At 42.1% G+C, this 20,656-nt stretch overlaps 1 protein-coding gene across 9 annotated transcripts in view; it reads left to right on the forward strand.

The window, feature by feature from the left end:
- Positions 1 to 2,306: 2,306 nt before the first annotated feature.
- Positions 2,307 to 20,656, forward strand: part of LOC105496579 (heterogeneous nuclear ribonucleoprotein C) — a 59,425-nt gene continuing 41,075 nt past the window's right edge. For 2 of the 9 annotated variants that reach the window (XM_071100494.1, XM_071100500.1), the window contains exons 1-2: positions 2,311 to 2,466; positions 9,409 to 9,434. The gene's annotated coding sequence lies outside the window, so the exon portion shown is untranslated. Of the gene's footprint in view, positions 2,467 to 3,095; positions 3,142 to 8,915; positions 9,126 to 9,408; positions 9,435 to 9,509; positions 10,158 to 20,656 lie in introns of those variants that run through there. The other 7 variants (XM_071100496.1, XM_071100501.1, XM_071100499.1 and 4 more) reach the window with 6 other exon arrangements.

Consider the following 20,656-nt stretch of genomic DNA (forward strand, 5'->3'; position numbering starts at 1 on the left):
AGCCTGGGCAACATGGCAAAACGCTGTCTCTACAAAATATAAAAAAAACTAGCCAGCGTGGTGGTGCACACCTGTGGTCTCAGCTACTACAGAGGCAGAGGTGGGAGGATTGCTTGAGACTGGGAGGTTGGAGCTGTAATGATCTGGGATCATGCCAATGCACTCCAGGCTGGGAAACAGAACAAGACCTCATCTCAAAAGAGAGAGAAAAAAGGACAGTTTATCTGCTTGTCCTGGAAAAATAGCAATTTCCCCTGATAAATACAAGTTAATGGTTAACTAATATTTCATTAATTTATTAAGAGGTAGTAACAAGGAAAATATATTGAAAGGTAATAATTAAACTCTACCATCAAAAAATCTTACCATCCAGGAAGGGAGAGAAGAGGAGTGTAAAACTACCCATGGTGCTACGAGGTAATTTTAAATAAATTGCAATGTGGCAATTGAGTCGAGGCTTTAAGCACTCGTAGGATATTCTCCCTCTGATTACTTGCTCAAAGTAGATGATTTAGAAAATATAGTAAAGTACAATAAGGTTTTAAGGCCGGGTATGGTGGGTCACGCCTGTAATCCCAGCAAGAAGGCTGAGGCGGGGAGATTAGGTCAAGAGATGGAGGCCTTCCTGGCCAACATGGTGAAACCCCATCTCTACTAAAAATACAAAAATAGCTGGGTGTGGTGGCACGCACCTGTAGTCCAAGTTACTAGGGAGGCTGAGGCAGGAGAACAGCTTGAACCCAGGAGGCGGAGGTTGCAGTGAGCCAAGATCGCACCACTGCCTGGTGACAGAGCGAGACCCCGTCTCGAAAAAAAAAAGTTAAAAAAAATCACATGTAATTTTCCTACCAGGAGAGAACCACTACTAACACTTTAGTGTATACTTTCTCCCGTATTTTTTGTCTTTGCTTTTTAAAATAGTTTAAAGCGGTATGGCGCGGTGGCTCACGCCTGTAATCCCAGCACTTTGGGAGGCCAAGGCGAGTGGATCACCTGAACAGCCTGGCCAACATGGCAAAACCCCATCTATACTAAAATACAAAAATTGGCTGGACATGGTGGCGTGCGCCTGTAATCCCAGCTACTAGAGAGACCGAGGCAGGAAAATCGTTTGAACCTAGGAGGCGGAGGTTGCAGTGAGCCAACCTCGCTGGAGGTCGTCACTCAGGATTTCCTTAGGCTGCCGGAAATCCGAAGTCTGGGCGAACCTTTTACTAGGCGCTTTAAGGAGCAGCGATAGGACACCGCGGCCGCCAATCAACCTCAACTGGAGGCAGTTGCACTCCAGCCTGGGCGACAGTGACTCTGCCTCAAAAAAAAAAAAAAAAAAAAAGAAAAGAAAAAAGAAAAAAAAAAGAAATGGCTCCCTTAGTAGAGCTGATGCTAATCCACTGTGTGCGCAGTTCCTATAATGTAACCAGAAGGACTGGCAGGTGACGGGGGTACGTAGGAGACAAGCCATTTTAAGAGGAGGGAAATTAAGGGAGCAGATTCGGAGGGATGGGCCAATTTTACTGGCACTTAAGATATTAGTGAGATGACTTGGGCCAGAGGCCGGGATTTTGCACTTCATTTACTTTTCATATTGGAGAGGAATAAGGAAGTCAGTTGGTTTGGATGGAATATGTGTTGTCTGAAGAAGGGTTTAATAGGCTGAGAAGCAGAGATGTCTACGAGGTAGCTGACATTCGAATCTGGACCTGAGAAAGGCTCTCGGGTTGGAAAAACGGCAGGGCTGGTTAGTTTTCTACACACTTTAACACGGCCTAGTCACCGCTGCTCCCTCCTCATTTTAAGTAAAGTTCTTTCTTTATTCATATTGCACGCCGGAGGCTTCATTTCGCGCTTTTTTTCTCCTAGGCCCGGGGCTAGGGCAAGTCCTTTGCGCCCGTCACCTAACAACGCCCCTCAAGCCCTTCCCCGCCCCCGCGCCGCCGGAAATCCGGGGTCTGGGCGAACCTTTTACTAGGCACTCTAAGGAGCAGTGATAGGACACCGCGGCCGCCAATCAGGCCTTCCAGATACCCGGATGTGAGACGGTGCGCGATACAAAGGCGAGTTTCCACCCAGAGGGTCGTCCGGTGCAATAGCCAATAAACATTCCCCAGACGATAAATGACAGGAAAATTAACCAGTTACAAACTAGTTTCTCTCACGCATGTGGAAATTCTTCTGCTTAGTCTAACCCACTGCCAATTGTGACTGGATATCATTGTGAGAAGCGGTTGAACTGTCTAATTAGGAGCGGGAGCGAAAAAACACACAGCCAATAGGAAGATTCTTAGGGTTGGGGCGGGGACTAGGCCTTCGCCTCGGCGGCAGAGGAGACTCGGGGGCCATTTTGTGAAGAGACGAAGACTGAGCGGTTGTGGCCGCGCTGCCGACCTCGACCTGCAGTCGGTTTCTTCACGCCGAATCCGGGAGTAGGAGACTCAGAATCGAATCTCTTCTCCCTCCCCCCTCCTGGTAAGTGGAGAGGGCGGACGCAGGGAAGGCGCTGGGTTTTTTGGGAAGCTAGAGGGGGTGTGGGAGAGAATATGAGGGAACCCTTCCCCCTAACTAACCGGGCCCTCATTTATTCTGTTTGTTTTGGGGGATTAGGTCTGAAGCGGGAGGCGGTTTTACAGGCCTCAGCCTCTGCGTAGGTTTAACCTGGTGTTCTCTGGGCCACGATCGCCAGGGAAAATGCCCTTTTTTCGCTCTTCCTGTGTTAACGGCTGCTTTCCTTTCATTTTCTACGACCGCGAGGACTCCGGGATCCTGAAAATGAAGATCGCGATGTTCATTAATATAGTCGAAGTTAACATAGCGCCGATGCCTTCTATTACCTCGGTTCTTCTTACATGTAAAAATTGGGGGAGGGGGAGGGGGAAGGTTACCAAGTAGATGTATCGCGAGCCTTTAAATCCTGGATCGTGCCGCGTGGCCTATGAGAAAGGTTTAACAAAAGATTTAGCATTTTACTGATAACTTTTTATTTTATTCCTCTCTATGAGCAAATAATGGAGCTCGAAGTAGTTATTTTCACTTACGTTTGTAAAAGGAAATATTGTGTATAACTATATTAATAATTACAGCTGACTTTTCATCTGCAGGTTACAAAACACTTGAAATATATAAGTTAGTGGAACTTTGCTTGAGGTAGGTATTAACTCTCTTTCTCAGACAGAAACTGAGGCAGAAAAGTGTTGATTGCTAGGGTCATAATTAAGTCAGTAGCAGAACTACTAAGGAATTTGACCACGAGGTCAGTCGAGTGGTTTTTACCTGGTTAATGGAATACCGGGTTCTAAAAGTACAATATTTGAATCTTTGCAAGAACCTGATGACGGAAACCACGAGGTAACTGGAAATTCCCAAATTGCGCTTAAGAAAAATACTACGAGACTTGAGAATTTGTTGTTAACGTAACTTCCTAAGTGTAAGATGACAAAATTTGACTTTCGGGTTATTCTGATGTTAATTTTCCCGTCCACCTAAACGTGGGCAAAAATTCACAGCTACATTTTATTAAGCAAATATTAACAGTGCTGTTATTTGCTCGGTGCTGAAATTTGATAAAAAACTTGTAAGTTACAGATCTTTAGTGTCACGTTCACTTATCTGGGAAATCGGTTTTTTAAATCCTCACATGAGATTTGGTTATTTTTTACAATCTGTTAATTTCACAAAAACTAAAGCTGTTAAGCACAGTTTAAACCAATTCTGCCGGGTAAGAAATTTATCTGTAAGGCAACCTATTTGATAGGAAGTAAAATAAGGGTCAAAAACATCGCGACCCCTTTAAGTTTAAATATATTTATTACAGGAACTAAAACTAAAGTTTATCATCGTGCTAAACTGTTAGAAATGAGGTAAAGGCAAAAATAGATTAATGGGGAAATCATGTAGTAAAAATGTTGGCAATGAGAAATGTCAGAAGTTAGTATTTAAGAACAGTTGATAATAGCTGAAATTGATTGACAGGCACTTTTCTTTGCCTTTGAGGTGTTAGAAATACGGGTTCCTTCCGATCAGTATGTATATCAGATCAGTATGTATATCAGCGTACCAAAAATTCTTTAATATCAAGAACTGTTTGCCACGGCATTTATATCACAATTCCAGGTGTGTTCTCAACTGGATAGGCATTTAGTAACATTTTCGTATTGGCTAGCGTATTGCCTAGGGGGAAAAGTTGAAGGATGGCCAGGTTGCAGGTTTTCTGACCTTTTTTTCCCCCCATTCGTGTGCCACTCTTGGGAATACTTGGTAGTTGATGTTCCTTCTGTGGAGAATTTAAACAGCTTACGTTTGTAATTAAATCTCTTAGAGGATTTGACATGGCATTCGACCTTGTTTTGGATGGAATGGCAGTGCGACACAAAGAATAAACTCAAATAGCTAGTTGCTCTAATTTTAAAGACTAAGGGGCAAATTATTAAAACTTAATATTAAGTGTTGAATGTGAGGTGTTGAATAGGGAGTAAGTTTGCCTAGGAGGAGAAATAGATTTTAATCCTCCTTGCTTAAATAAGAGGACTTAGACTTTTTTTTTTTTAACTTATTTGAATTTTTAGTTTCTAATTCAAATTTTTCGTTGCCAGAAGACTAAAAACTGTACAGATGCAGTCTTTTTAAAGCAGTTTTGTTTTTTTTGTTTTTTTTTGTTTTTTGAGACGGAGTCTCACTGTTGCCCCAGGCTGGAGTGCAGTGGCACAATCTCGGTTCACTGCAGCCTCTGCCTCACGGGTTTGAGCGATTCTCCTGCCTCAGCTTCCCAAGTAGCTGGGATTACAGGCGTGCGCCACCACGCCGGGCTAATTTTTATATTTTTAGTAGAGACGGGGTTTCACCGTGTTGGTCAGGCTGGTCTCACTTCTGAGATCAGGCAATCCTCGTGCCTCCGCCTCCCAAAATGCTGGTATTGCAGGTGTGAGCCAAGGCACCCGGCCCCAGTTTTCTAAATTAGTAGTAGTTACTACTATTCTTAACCACATTATTTCAGTCTTCAAATAATTAGTAGTTGTCTCTGGGGAGCATTATTTGCTCTTAATATGCATATTCTTGTATTCTCATTGGAAATGGGAAGCTTTTGGTTTTGTGTATACTACATTTACTAGAGGATTGGTGAGAACTAGAAAGTTGAGGTGTGGCATAACTACAGGTTTTCTCGATATTGAAAAATTTGGATTTATTAACATAAGAAATTTTGGTTTCTTAACCAAAGAAAATTTATTTTTCTTTAATAAGAAAATCTTACAAGAAAATTTGGTTTCTTAACCAAAGGAAAGAGGTTTCTTTGGTACATTTACTGTGATAGGTTATGTGTTTTTGGATTTATATTGTATCAGGAAAACATTATTTGGTGCTCTAACTTGATTCTGTCCCAGTACACTGGAAGGACAGGCACTTTTTTTTTTTTTTTTTTTTTTTTTTTTGAGACGGAGTCTTGCTCTGTAGCCCGGGCTGGAGTGCAGTGGCCGGATCTCAGCTCACTGCAAGCTCCGCCTCCCGGGTTTACGCCATTCTCCTGCCTCAGCCTCCGGAGTAGCTGGGACTACAGGCGCCCGCCACCTCGCCCGGCTGGTTTTTTGTATTTTTAGTAGAGACGGGGTTTCACCGTGTTAGCCAGGATGGTCTCGATCTCCTGACCTCGTGATCCGCCCGTCTCGGCCTCCCAAAGTGCTGGGATTACAGGCTTGAGCCACCGCGCCCGGCCAGGACAGGCACTTTGTTTAAAGAATTGATTCTAGAGGCCAGGCGCGGCTGCTCACGCCTGTAATCCCAGCACTTTGAGAGGCTGAGGCGGGTGGATCACGAGGTCACGAGTTCCAGACCAACCTGCCAATATGGTGAAACCCCCATCTCTACTAAAAATACAAACAAACTGGGTGTGGTGGCGCTCGCCTGTAGTTCCGGCTACTCGCCTGTAGTCCCGGCTACTCGCCTGTAGTCCCGGCTACTCGCCTGTAGTCCCGGCTACTCGGGAGGCTGAGGCAGGAGAATAGCTTGAACCTGGGAGGCAGAGGTTGCAGTGAGCCATCGCACCACTGCACTCCAGCCTGGGTGACAGAGCGAGACCCCGTCTCAAATAATAAGTAATAATAATTGATTATAAACTGGGAAAGAGAGAGATTCCCGATTTAAAATCTTCACAGTGGTTCTCAAACGTTAGCCAACACCAGAATCAATAGGGCTAGTTAAAACAGATTGCTATGATCTATACCACCAGGTTTTCTAATTAAGTCTGGGGTGGGGCCTGAGAGTTTGAACTTCTAGTAAGTTCCAGGTGATGATGCTTATGCATCACTCGTTCTGAGAGGGACCCCTTTAGAAGAAGGGATCCAAACTTCAGGCAGGTTTTGACAAATAATAACGTAGAGATACTTTTTAAAAAAACTACCTTTGAGCTTTATGTAAGGATACTCTTCTTTTTTTTTGAGAGCCTCACACTGTCACCCAGATTAGAATGCAGTAGCGTCATCCCAGCTCACTGCAACCTCTGCCTCCCAGGCTTAAGGGTGCCCTCAGCCTCAGTAGCCCTGCTAATTTTTTGTATTTTTGGTAGAGACAGAGTCATGTTTCCAGGCTGATCTTCAACTCCTGAACTCAGGTGATCCGCCTGCCCCAAGCCTCCCAAAGTGCTGGGATTACAGGAGTGAGCTACCCCGCCTGGCCTAAAGGAATATTCTTGATTGAAAATGGTGCTAAAGTTGGTCTCTTTTTTTTTTTGGAGACGTAGTCTCGCTCTGTCCCCCAGGCTGGAGTGCAGTGGCGCAATCTTGGCTCACTGCAAGCTCCGCCTCCCGGGTTCACGCCATTCTCCTGCCTCAGCCTCCCGAGTAGCTGGAACTACAGGCGCCTGCCACCACGGCCGGCTAATTTTCCAGGATGGTCTCGATCTCCTGACCTCGTGATCCACCTGCCTCAGCCTCCCAAAGTGCTGGGATTATAGGCGTGAGCCACCATGCCCGGCCTAAAGTTGGTCTTTTTATGAGTGGTAGCTCCTGGGAGATACCTGAACTTCTTGATGTTGAAAGATAGAATTAGTTTCTTTTCACATTTTTCTTTCCTTTTAAGCTTATGTCTTGTGGCACCTGTACATAGGATTTGGTTGTGGTTGAACTATAAAGTTACATATCTTGAAAATTGATTACCAGGTTGGGCTGTGGCTCCAAATAAGAAAATGAAATGTTTCACCATAACTGTATTTCATAAACAGGAAAAGAACATTCAGATGTATATTTCCTACAATTCTTCAGACTTTTTCCGCAGTTTGTACATTCGTACAGTTTCACACATCAAATGTAAAAATTAACTGTCCTTCCTGCACTGTTCTACTTTTTAAACATTTATGGTTTTAGTTACAGTACCTGTTGCTGCTGTAGTCATTCATGCATAGTTGGCTCAAGGAACACTTCTTTTTTTTTTTTGAGACGGAGTCCCCCAGGCTGGAGTGCAGTGGCCAGATCTCAGCTTACTGCAAGCTCCGCCTCCCGGGTTTATGCCATTCTCCTGCCTCAGCCTCCCGAGTAGCTGGGACTATAGGTGCCCGCCACCTCGCCCGGCTAGTTTTTTGTATTTTTTAGTAGAGATGGGGTTTCACTGTGTTAGCCAGGATGGTCTTGATCTCCTGACCTCATGATCTGCCCATCTCGGCCTCCCAAAGTGCTGGGATTACAGGCTTGAGCCACTGTACCTGGCCGGCTCAAGGAACACTTGTAAATACTCAATTAAAAAAAATTTTTGAGACAGGGTCTCTCTCTGTTGGCCTGGCTGAAATGCAATAGCGTCATCAGAGCTCACTGCAGCCTCAAACTCCTGGGCTCAAGTGATCCTCGCTCCTCAGACACCTAAGTAGCTGGGATTACAGGCTACCACACCCTGTTAATGTTTTTTGTTTTTAATAAAGTCTTGCCATGTTTCCTAGGCTGGTCTCAAGCCATGCTCTACCCCAGTCTCCCAAAGTGTTGGGGTTACAGGTGTGAGCCATCACACCTGGCCTTAAAATATTTTAATTTCCTGAAATTTACAAAAGAGAGTAAGACCTTATGGCTAAATTGAAAAGTGAGTGCAGCTAGTTCATTGTTTGCACAAGGAGCTACAGTCCAATTGTAGTTCTTATTTTAGCTGATGAAACAACCAGTTTGTCATGGAAATTATTTTAGTGTGGTATTGTGTACCAGATTTTTAGAATCCATAACTTGAAATTAGCTATACATGCTACATAGTAAACAGTGGATTACAGAAACAAAAGAAGTATTAACATAAGGACCTTAATTTTTTCACCTATTTTCTGACCTTAAATATTCAGTAGCCATAGTAGTCTTTTTTTATTCCATTTGTATTTTCGTTTTGTCAGTGAGTGAAATAATGTGCTCCTTATTTAAAACATCTTTCCCCCTAACAGTAGAACCTATTAGGTCTTGTGGTTTGATCACTCACTGGTTTTGAAAATAGATCTAGAGTCATCACTAGTATAGATCTTCATGGTAGGCCATTCACCTTCAGTCTGTTACTCATAGTGGAAACTCCATGGGCTTTAAGTTTAAAACCCATGAATCTGCTTAATTTTTACAGTCTCAATATTTGACATTTGCTCACTATTTCACCTCTATTTGTTGGCCCGGTTTTTCTGTATTTTCTTTGCCCAAACTGCTCATTATCAAGATGAATATTTGGATATACTCTTTTTGAGACCCTCAAGGGCATATTGACATGGATTTAGTTAATTTTAGTCACCTATTGATGTTGAAGAATTGTGAAGACAGTCACTGGTAGAGGTGATTCTATGGAGGCTGTCCCATCCCAGTGGAATGTTAATGCTTTACCAAAATGTGTTAGCTGCAATAGACAGATGTTTCTGTCTTGGGGGTTTAGGGCACAACATTTCTGAGGAACTCTGACTCAATCTGTCCCTTCTCCTTTCACAGGGCAGCAAGGCGAACCCCATCCCTACTCACTGGAGCTCAGCTTTGATTTTTAACCTCCCTTCCCCACCCTTCCAGAACACACACATTCCATTCCAAAACTGATTTTATAAAGACATTTTAAACATAATGATGCAACTTGGTGTGCACTACGGCAAATGTACAGGTGTTTTTTTTTTAATTGTTTCCAAAACCGGGACCTGGATTTAAGATGTAATTTTTAAAATTTCTATTTCTATTTTTTCTGCAGCAGTTGGGTTAGAGGAGGAGGAGCCTTTTAGCCTCTCATAAACTGACCTCTCTACTTCCTCGTGTATTTTTAAGATTGATTGATGATGTCGAAAGGGCTTTGCTTGTCTGCTACTGAAAACTTTATCCTTGCGGTTTTTGTGGAAACTGCTTTTGGAAAGAGAAAAGAAATGAACTTTACTGACTTGACATTTTTGCACCTCCCGTTTTTCTAATCTGGGCTATTTTTATTTTTGTTTTTTTACAGTGAGATTTTTTTGATCTTCAGCTACAGTAAGTTATTCCAATTTTTTTTTAACATTTTTCCTGACTTTCCGCTGATTTCCTTTTTATTGTTGTTACTAGTTACTATTACTTATTATTATTATTATTATATTAATACTTATGATGGTGATGATGATGATGATAATGACACTGATGATTTTTAACCGGATTAAAATCGAGTTTTTCTGAATGTTTCTAAGAATTTCTCCGGCCTCCTGATTGACTTTGGAGTTTTGCATCTTGGGAGAGAAAGCGAAGGCATTAGTATTTTTAAGTGGATTGATCACATAAACCTTTTCTCTCCCAACCCCACCCTTGCCCTTATCCCCTTCCCCACACTGAACAGAATTTTACTGGCTGTTAAGTCTATGACCTTATTTTTCCTGATCTTTAACTTAACTGTTTTAGAGCATCTCTGGACGTCTGTATTTTTAATTTTTTTTATTTTTGTTTTTTTATTTTTAATCTTTCATTTGTTAAATTTTTAAACTGTGCTGCAATAAAATGTGTGTGGTACTACTTAACACTTATGATCGTGATGGCATTTTCCCTGAAAGCCATCTTCCTCCTGTTTCCCTTGAAATCCCATCCTGCTTTTCCTGTACACTACCCCTCACAAACCACAAGCTGCAGCAACATGGATGCCCAGCCTGGAGCAGCAGCAGCCAGGATGACCTGGAGCCAGGGGGGCCTTCGGAACAGATGCACACCCTTCCTGGGTGATGGTAAGAGGTGTGAGGTCCACTTGGATTCATTACAAAGACTAGGAAATAAACCCGTTTAACAGTTTAGCTGATGTGTATAGGTCATAGCCTCTGGAAGTGTTTGGATTAAGCGTTTTGTATGTGCATCTTGAAGTGTTTCCCAAGGGGGACCACCTCAGTTATTTGTAAACTAATGGAATAATAGGAGTTTCTAATTAACTTGGGCTGATTAGAACATTTTGGGTACTTGGAAAGAGCAGCTGAAGTTTAAAATGAAAGTGGCTTGCATTAATGATTAGTAACAAGGCAACGTATTGGGGAATCCTTTTTTTTTTAGATTATTACAAATTAGTAAACATTTTCTGTCATTTAACGTATTTCTTGGGTTCATGACATTTTTGGATTGTATTCTATTTAGACTTTTTATCTCATTAAAATTTCACAAGAGTCAAACCACAAGAGATACAACATAATATTAAAATGCTGTCTCACTGGAAGGTTTTTAAAAATTTGAAAAAAGGTAGGCTTTTTGACCTCACAAAGCAGGGAACTCTGTTTAACCTATACATCCAAATCAGGAACCATCTCAGGCTGACCCCTTTTACAATGGTGACTCAAGGCCCAGCTAGATTTTGGGAATTCTAATGTGAATTCATAGAATTCCTAATGGTAAGAAGGAATGAATTCTGTGTTATTCACAGGAATCGTGTAGAGATTAATAAAGGTGTGGATAGCCAAAGAGTAAGATAACCATTTTAGAATTGCTCTGATAGATTTCAAGCTGGGGGATAATTAGATTTTATTTTAAAATATTTCTATTTTTTATGGAGACAGTCTCACTATGTTGTCTAGGCTGGTCTTGAACTCCTGGGCTCAAGCAATCCTCCTGCCTTGACACCCCAAAGTGTTGACGTTACAGGCGTGAGCCACTGCACCTAACCTGGAATAATTTTTTGAAAGGCATATTCGGTACTGTTGTATTAGGGTAAATCACAAACTTGCCCCCTTATATCATACTTGGATGAAAAGGAAAATCTAGTTTAAGTGAAAACCAAAGGTACACTCAAAACAGAATGGGAGAAAGTTAAGGAAAAGATTCCTGGAGGTTATCTAGAAAAATAATGGGAATCTTTTTATTTTTTAAATAGGTACAAGTTTTATTGATGCCCTCTATTGTATGAGAGCTATTTTTTCTACTTCTTTGTTGCTGTCAGTATATGGAAGCTGTTCACTATAGGTTTAGTTAGATTTACTCCTTGTTAATTCTACAAATTTATTGTTTTTATGGGACATGTTCTGTTTCGGGATATAAAATATAGTTTATTATGTTTACGGGCTTTGCAGCTTAGGGAGACTCATGAATGAAATAATGTCCATATATGATGAGAGGTAAATACCGATCCTATAGAAGCATGCCGAAATAAGCTAGGGGCATTGGTAAGCCTGCAGTCACAACTAATTGGAAGGCTGAGGCAGGAGGGTCCTTTGGCCCAGGAGTTGAGAGGCTTTAGTGTGTGATATGATTATCCACTGCACTCCAGTCTGGGCAACATGATGAGACCCCATCTCTCTCTTTTGTTTTTTTTTTTTTTTTTTTTTTGAGACAGAGTCTCGCTCTATTGCCCAGGCTGGAGTGCAGTGGTGCAATCTTGGCTCACTGCAACCTCCGCCTCCCAGGTTCAAGCGATACTCCTGCCTCAGCCTCCCGAGTAGCTGGGACTACAGGCACAGACCACCATGCCTGGCTAATTTCTGTATTTTTGGTAGAGACGAGGTTTCACTATGTTGGCCAGGCTGGTCTCAAACTCCTGACCTCTTGATCTGCCTGCCTCGGCCCCCCAAAGTGCTGGTATTACAGGCGTGAGCCACTGCGCCGGGCCTTAAATTTTTGTATTTTTTGTAGAGACCCGGTGAGACCCCATCTCTTTTTAAAAAAAGAAAGCATGAGGCCGGGCGCGGTGGCTCAAGCCTGTAATCCCAGCACTTTGGGAAGCTGAGACGGGCGGATCACAGGGTCAGGAGATCGAGACCATCCTGGCTAGCCCGGTGAAACCCCGTCTCTACTAAATACAAAATACTAGCCAGGCGAGGTGGCGGGCGCCTGTAGTCCCAGCTACTCAGGAGGCTGAGGCAGGAGAATGGCGTGAACCTGGGAGGCGGAGCTTGCAGTGAGCTGAGATCCGGCCACTGCACTCCAGTTTGGGCGACAGAGCGAGACTCCGTCTCCAAAAAAAAAAAAAAAAAAAAAAAAAAAAGGGCATGCAGAAATGGTTACCTAACCCTAAGAGGTGAGGGGATCTTTTTTTTATTTCATTATTTTTATCTCTTCTACCTTAATCACATAAAGGGATTTTTTTTTTTTTTTTTTTTTTTTTAATAAGACAGAGTCTCACTCTGTCACCCAGGCTGGAGTGCAGTGGTGTGATCTCACACCACTACAGGCACCTGTCACCATGCCCAGCTAATTTTTGTATTTTTAGTAGAGATGGGCTTTCATCATCTTGACTAGGCTGGTCTTGAACTCCTGACCTCGTGATCCACTCACCTTGGCCTCCCAAAGTGTTGGAATTAGGCGTGAGCCACCATGCCTGGTCAGCGGGATCCTTTTAAGAGAGGTAGTGTACTGAAAAGAATCTTAAGGCCAGAGAATAAAAGTTTGAATGACATACATGCCAAGGAGTTTATATCTTAACCAGAAACTAATGGTGAGCCATTTTAGAAAGATTCTAAACTGGAAAGTGACGTCAGATTTTCCTTTTATTTTTATTTTTTGAGACAGGGTCTTGCTCTGTCACCCAGGCTGGATTGCAGCGACATTAAACAATAACAAGGCTCACTGCAGCCTTGACCTCCTGGGTTCAAGCCATCCTCTGGCTTCAGCGTCCTGTGTAGCTGGGACTACAGACGTGCACCATAGCACCTGACTATTTTTTATTGTTATTTTTTTAGTGGAGACAGTCTCATTTTGTTTCCCAGGCTGGTCTCAAAAACTACTGGAAGATTTTAATTTTTAGGACTGTCTTTGTAATAACAGTATGGAAATAGTGTAGAGGAAATGAGATTGGAAGAGATTAATAAGGGAGATACTAAAATCCAAGGAAGAATAACGACCTGGTTTGGACAAAGGTAATGCTAATGAGATTAGAGATTAGTAGGTAAAATTAGGAGCATCTCAGGACGGATATGATAGAGGGTGGACAAGGACATAGATTTGGCATGATTGCTGGTTTCTAGCTTCTGGGATAGGGATAGATAACTGGGGAAGGTAAATGAAGGGAGCAGATTATAGTTTGAGGGTGGGAAAAAGAATGTTTTAAACGTCTTGGAGGTGTTCAAGGAACATTCACGTATAAGATGTTTATTAAATATTTGAGTACTTATTTTGAAAATCATTAGGTTTGGGCATATAGGGAAGAACGAAACATGTCCCCTACCGTCATGGATATTACAGATCATTGAGGGAAGAAACAAAGTAAACGGCACTTTTCATAGTCAGGATCGATGAAGGAAAAGAACAAGGTGGATGAGAAGATAGCAAGGGAACATGGAATTTGGGGGATGCTGCCAGGGAAGGAACCTTCCCTACAGGGAAGCTTGGCTATATGGAAGTAGCTAATGGTGAAGCTCATTCTGTAAGAAAACCATATGTGAAAGCACAGGTAATGAGGGGGAACAAGATTTGGCCTCCAACTAAGAAATAATACTGGAAAATAATTACCAAGTATACATAGATGAGGGATGGAGTTGGAGAGGTAGGCAAGGATCAAACATTCATAGCACAACCTTAGAAGGTCTTGTTTAAGATCCTATCTTGGTCACAGGTAGAATCTATTAAAGGATTTTGAAAAAGAGGTCTGATTTATCTTCTGGCTGTTGTGTAGGGAATGTTAGTGATGAGGACTAACAGGGCAAGTAGGGTAGTAAGTTAGGAGACCAATATATTAGAGTAGGCTACTGTCTCAATCTCTTGGAGAAAATAATCATCCCAGGCCTAACAATAACTTGACTTGGTTTTTCAAATGAGTTTTTATTGGGTGTATTAATGTGCAAAATCAGTCGGAATAAGAGAACTGATCAGGCTCCCGGAAATAACTAGTTAGTTCTGTGATACCTTGTTGGGTCATACAATGGCTTTTTGATTTGGCAGGGAAAAGTAGCAGGACGTTGATTTCTCTCTTACGGAAGTATTCTAAACTCTTGACTATGTCCACCACTGTTAAAGTTCTGAGTTTGTGTTGACTGACTGAATTATCATCAAAACCTTGAGTAGGAGTAGATACTGTTAATCATTCATGTTTTAGAGGCGAGAATATTGGACTACAGAGTGTAAATAACTTGCCTAAAGTTAAACTGCTTTAGTGGTTTAGCATGGATTCAACCCAGGGATTAAGGCTGCAGATTTCAACACTTAATGATAGTAGACTCTTTTCTTCACTTTGATATGTTGAGCTTTTTTTTTTTTTCTAGACAGAATCTCACTCTTTCGCCAGGCTGGAGTGCAGTGGCGTGATCTTTGACTCACTGCAACCTCGCCTCCTGGGTTCAAGCGATTATTGTGCCTCAGCCTTCTGAGTAGCTGGGATTACAGGCATGTACCACCAAACCCAGCTAATTTTTGTATTTTTAGTAGAGATGGGCTTTCACCATGTTGGCCAGGCTGGTCTAGAACTCATGACCTTGTGATCCGCCCACCTCGTTCTCCTAAAGTGCTGGGATTACAGGCGTGAGCTACTGTGTCCAACTGAGCATTCTAGAAAAACAAATTTTAGTTTGGTTAAAGTTCCAAAGAATAACCTTGCACTTTTATTTTAAAAATCTTAAAATTAAATATGTTTGTATTTTTGCCCTTGAATTCCCAACACCTTAAATGGCTTACAGATGTGTGTATATGTACAAGGTAGTAAATTGTTCAGGTAGATGTATCTTGGTAAAATGTTACCGTGGTTGTGATAGCATTGTTAGTAGGGAAGCAAGCACATTTTAAAAGTGAGCTTTGGGCCAGATGCAGCAGTTTATGCCTGTAATCCTAGCGCTTCAGGAGGCTGTAGTTGGAGGATAGCTTAAGGCCAGGAAAGTCTGGCAACATAGCAAGACCCTGTCTACAAAAAGCTGGGCGTGGTGGCACACAGCTGTAGTGTAGCTCCCCGGGAGACTGAGGCAGTAGAATTACTTGAGCTCAGGAGTTTGAGGTCAGGGTGAGTTATGATTGTGCCTCTGTACGCCAGCCTGGGCGACAAGAGACCCTGTCTCTTAAAGTAAAAAAACAAAAGTGAACTTTCCTTTTTTTAAAACTATCATAAAACCGTAAGAAGTGAACTTTAGTTGAAAAAAAGTTATTTATGGTTAAAAAAAAAACCACCCAGAGGGATGCGTTAACTAAGCCCAGGGGTCCTTTTTCAATCCTCATCTCACTTGACCTGTTGGTTCCATTTAACCAGATCTCTTCCTTGAAACATTTTTTTTTTTTTTTTTAATTTTTTTTACTTTGCTTCCAGGTTTTTGTTAGATGTTTCTGACTGTTAAACCTCTTTCTGGTGGAGTGCCCCATGGTTCAGTCTTTTCACTTCTCTTTTCTCTCCACAATCTGGGTCATTTCAGATTCATTCATGATTTAATATACCACCTATAAGCTGATATCCACACTCAAGATCAACAGCCTATACATTCGAATGTCATACCAATCAAGTTACCTACATGACAACTCTGTTGAATATCCAATATGTCAACTTAAAAGTGCAAAACTGTGCTCCTGATGTTCAACCCTCAAACCAGTGTCTTGTGTACTGTTGCCTTTTTCAGTTAATGAAACAATTTTTGTGTCTCTTGAGCCAAAGATTTTGGCTAGCCATCCTTGACTTTTATTCATCTCTCACCTTTGGCCTATTAGAAAATCATGTTGGCTGGGTGTGGTCGTTCACGCCTGTAATCCCAGCACTTTGGGAGGCTGAGGGAGGTGCATCGCTTGAGCTTAGAAGTTTGAGACCAGACTGGGCAACGTGGTGAAACCCCATCTCTTCAAAAATATACAAAAATTAGCCGGCAGTGGTGGCATGTGCCTGTAGTCCCAGCTACTTGAGAGACAGGCATGAGAATCGCTTGAGCCCAGGAGGCAGAGGTTGCAGTGAGCCGAGATCGCACCCGCAGCATTGTACTCCAGCCTGCGTTACAGAGCAAGACCCTGTCACAAAAAAGAAAAGAAAATCATGCTGCATATTGTTGACACTTGGTCCAATTTCAAGCCACTATTGTATCTTGTGCATTATTATATAAAATAGGTTAGTATTTCTTTTGTCCCTCCACACTAGTTTTGTTCTTAAAGTGGTAGCTAGATTTATCCTAAAATGTAATGTTTGGAAAATGTTTCTTTTTTTTTTTTTGAGATGGAGTTTCGCTCTTTTTGCCCTAGCTGGAGTACAATGGCACGATCTCGGCTCACCGCAACCTCGGCCTCCCGGGTTCAAGCGATTCTGCTGCTTCAGCCTCCCAAGTAGCCGGGATTACAGGCACCTGCCACCACCCCCGGCTAATTTTTTTTGTATTTTTAGTAGAGACAGGGTTTTACCATGTTGGCCAGGATGGTCTCAAATTCTTGACCTGGTGATCTGCCCACCTCCACCTCTCAGTGCTGGTGTGATCCAGTGCGCCTGGCTGTTGAAAAATGTTTTGCCTGAAAACAACCTAATGGCTGCCTTTTTCAGCATTGAAGTCAGAATTTTTCTGTGATTTACAGGGCATCCTATGTGATTTGTTGTGTCCCTTCCCTTACTGTTATACAGTGCTTCAGCCACACTGGCCTTCGTAACTGTCTTGAACACATTGGATATGTTTCCCCTTTAGAGCTTTTCCTTGGAATTTTCTCTGAGTCATACAGTTTGGTTCCTCAGTTCTGAGATTTTTACTCAGAAGCTACCCCCTTAGTGATGTGTCTTCCCTTATTTAGCACCTTAAGCTCCCCTTCTCCTAAATTCGCTTTAGCACTTATCACCAACTGTAGAATTTGTTTTATGCTGTGTAAAGACGTAAGAGGTGTGTCCAGAAATACACATGCCAAACAATTAACATTGATTGCCTCTGGGCAAGAAGTGGGATTTAGGAGATTTGAAACTTGTGCTCTATGTGCTTAAGACTGAGTGTTATAATGACCAATACGGTAATATTTTCCTTCTAATTAAAAAGCTTAAAAATGTACATCAACTCTTGTGATTCTGTGTGGGTATAAATAGCATAGCTAGTCTCTGTAATAGGGGTTTAAGTAAGCAGTGTTAATAGTTGAAGAAAACTTCTTTAAAAGGTTTAGCTATGATGAAATGAGTCGAGTTAGCATTTGAGCACATGGACTACCGTGATGTTGCCTGTATCAACATTTGGGAGAACCATTTTAAAAATATGTATTCTCTAATGAGAAAGTATGGCTGTTTGTAAGAGGTAGCCATAGTGCATTAGAGAACATTTTTTTTTTTTTTTCCATTTCTACTTGATCTGATTCTGACTTTACCAGTCTGAAATATTCTTCCTGTTTTCTAATTATATTGACCTATGGCTCCTGAGTTGATTTTAAAACTGGAAAAACTCTGGGAGTTCATTGAACCAGATTTAGGCTTTTCTGGCTAGTCTTGAATAACGTTTAGGAGTAGTTTTTTTTTTTTTTTTTTTTTTCTTGAGATGGAGTCTCGCTCTGTCGCCCAGGCTGGAGTGCAGTGGTGCGATCTCGGCTCACTGCAAGCTCTGCCGCCTCCCGGGTTCACGCCATTCTCCTGCCTCAACCTCCCTAGAAGCTGGGACGACAGGCGCCCGCCACCACGCCCGGCTAATTTTTTTGGATTTTTAGTAGAGATGGGGTTTCACCGTATTCGCCAGGATGGTCTTGATCTCCTGACCTCATGATCCGCCCGCCTCGGCCTCCCAAAGTACTGGGATTACAGGCGTGAGCCACCGCACCTGGCCCTAGGAGTAGTTTAGTAGAGTACATTTTGAACAAAATTTTTCCTCTAGCCCTCTAACTAAAATAGGTATTCTGAAGAGGATAAACTATTTATAATGCATTGTCACTCCCTATATTGATCCTTTAAATAAAATCATCATTCACATAAGTGGATTTTCTAGCTTCAGAGATAGAAGAAAAGTTTTCTGTTGCTGCTATCCTTAAAAGTTTGTGGAATTCATGCTAGAGTTATGGCTGTTTATGCTGTTTAAAATGGAGTTTTATTACTCCTTTAAAAAGGAATACTGGTCAAGTGACTGAAGATTGGTGTGGATTTGTGAGAGGAGGTACCTCATCTTTATCTTACCTTTGATCCCAGTAAAGTAATACATGCTCATAGACAGTTTTAGAAAATATAACTATCCAAAGATAACATTTTGGTGTGTTCTTCCAGGCTTTTTGGGGCATATATAATCTTCAAAAAGCCCTGTCATACTGCATATATATTTAAGTAATATTTTAAAATTTAAACTGAATAGCTCATGTTAGTAGATACAGATCTCTGAAAAATTTGTAGTAGCTACATAGTATTATATACTATTTAGTAGTACATGGTACATTGCATACTTATACTGTATTTTAGCAATACACTGTTGTTGTAACTTTCCCAATTTTTTTTTGTAAACAAAGCTTTGGACAGTCTTAAAACTACAGTTGTACGTATCTTTATTTTCTTAAAATTAAGCCCCAGAAATATAATTGTTCAAGGGTATGCACACTTTACTTTTTTGCGGGGAGTGGAGGTCGTGGGGGAGCAGGGAGTATGCACTTGTTTTTGAGATGGAATCTCACTGTCTTCGCCCAGGCTGGAGTGCTGTGTTGTGATCTCGGCTCACTGCAAGCTCTGCCTCCTGGGTTCACGCCATTCTCCTGCCTCAGCCTCCTGAGTAGCTGGGACTACAGGCGCCCGCCACCACGCCCAGCTAATTTTTTATATATTTTTTAGTAGAGACGGAATTTCACCATGTTAGGCAGGATGGTCTCGATTTGCTGACCTCGTGATCTGCCTGCCCTCAGCATCCCAAAGTGCTAGGATTACAGGTCTGAGCCACCGGGCTTGGCTGCACATTTTAAAAAGTTCTTAAAGTTTGCTCTCCAGAAGCTAATAAGTGTAGCAATTTATTGGCAGTGTTAATGGCCACTAATACTTAATTTCTAGTTTTGTGAATTACTTTGGATCTTTTGCTTTTAAGATTTGACCCTCTATTCTGAAGGGTTTGGTAAGTTTTTAAGTTGAGTAGTAAAAATGTTGATAGAGGTATAGATTCTTAGTGAAACGTTGCTACAGTGTCAACTATATTTCTGTGTATAGTTTGAGATTCACATGTAATTTTTGTTTTCAGGAACATACACATCTTTGGTGTTACCTTTTTCTTTCTTTTTTTTTTTTTTGATACGGAGTCTCGTACTGTAGCCCAGGCTGGAGTGCAGTGGCGCAATCTCGCTCACTGCAAGCCCCGCCTCCTAGGTTGACGCCAGTCTCCTGCCTCAGCCTCCCGAGTAGCTGGGACTACAGGCACCTGGCTAATTTTTTGTATTCCTTTTTTTTTTTTTTTTTTCCTTTTTTAGTAGAGACGGGGTTTCACCATGTTGGCCAGGATGGTCTCAATCTCCTGACTTTGTGATTCGCCCATCCTCCCAAAGTGGTGGGATTACAAGCGGGAGCCACTGCGCCCGGCCAATCTTTTTGTTTTGTTTTGTTTTTTTTAAAGAGTCTTGCTTTGTTGACAGGCTGGAGTGCAGTGGCGCAATCTGGGCTCGCTGCAACCTCCACCTCCTGGGTTCAAGCGATTCCCCTGCCTTAGCCTCCTGAGTAGCTGAGATTACAAGCATGGGCCACCATGCCCGGCTAATTTTTTTTGAGACGGAGTCTTGCGCTGTCGCCCAGGCTGGAGTGCAGTGGCCGGATCTCAGCTCACTGCAAGCTCCGCCTCCCGGGTTCACGCCATTCTCCGGCCTCAGCCTCCCGAGTAGCTGGGACTACAGGCGCTGCCACCTTGCCCGGCTATTTTTGTATTTCTTAGTAGAGACAGGGTTTCACTGTGTTAGCCAGGATGGTCTCGATCTCCTGACCTCGTGATCCGCCCATCTCGGCCTCCCAAAGTGCTGGGATTACAGGCTTGAGCCACCGCGCCCGGCCTTTTTTTTTTTTTTTTTTAGTAGAGATGGGGTTTCACCATGTTGGCCAGGATGGTCTCGATATCTTGACCTTGTGATCCGCCTGCCTTGGCCTCCCAAAGTGCTGGGGATTATAGGCGTGAGCAACAGCACCCGGCTGGTGCTATCTTTTAATTGTGAAAAAATTTCACATACAGAAAAGAGAATAGTACAATGAACATCCATGTATTTGTCCCACTTTAATAATTCTTGGCCAGTCTTTTTATTTATATCTACATCTCCCCATCCACCCCCTTCCCATGTTATTTTGAAGCAAATTCTTGATATATTTAATCTGTAGATATTTAAGTGTGTATTTTAAAGAGAATTAGGACTTAACCACAATTATCCCACCAAAAACATTTAATAAGTTAAATATTTTAATACTA

This window comes from Macaca nemestrina, chromosome 7, assembly GCF_043159975.1.
Source record: "Macaca nemestrina isolate mMacNem1 chromosome 7, mMacNem.hap1, whole genome shotgun sequence".
Lineage (NCBI taxonomy): Eukaryota > Metazoa > Chordata > Mammalia > Primates > Cercopithecidae > Macaca > Macaca nemestrina.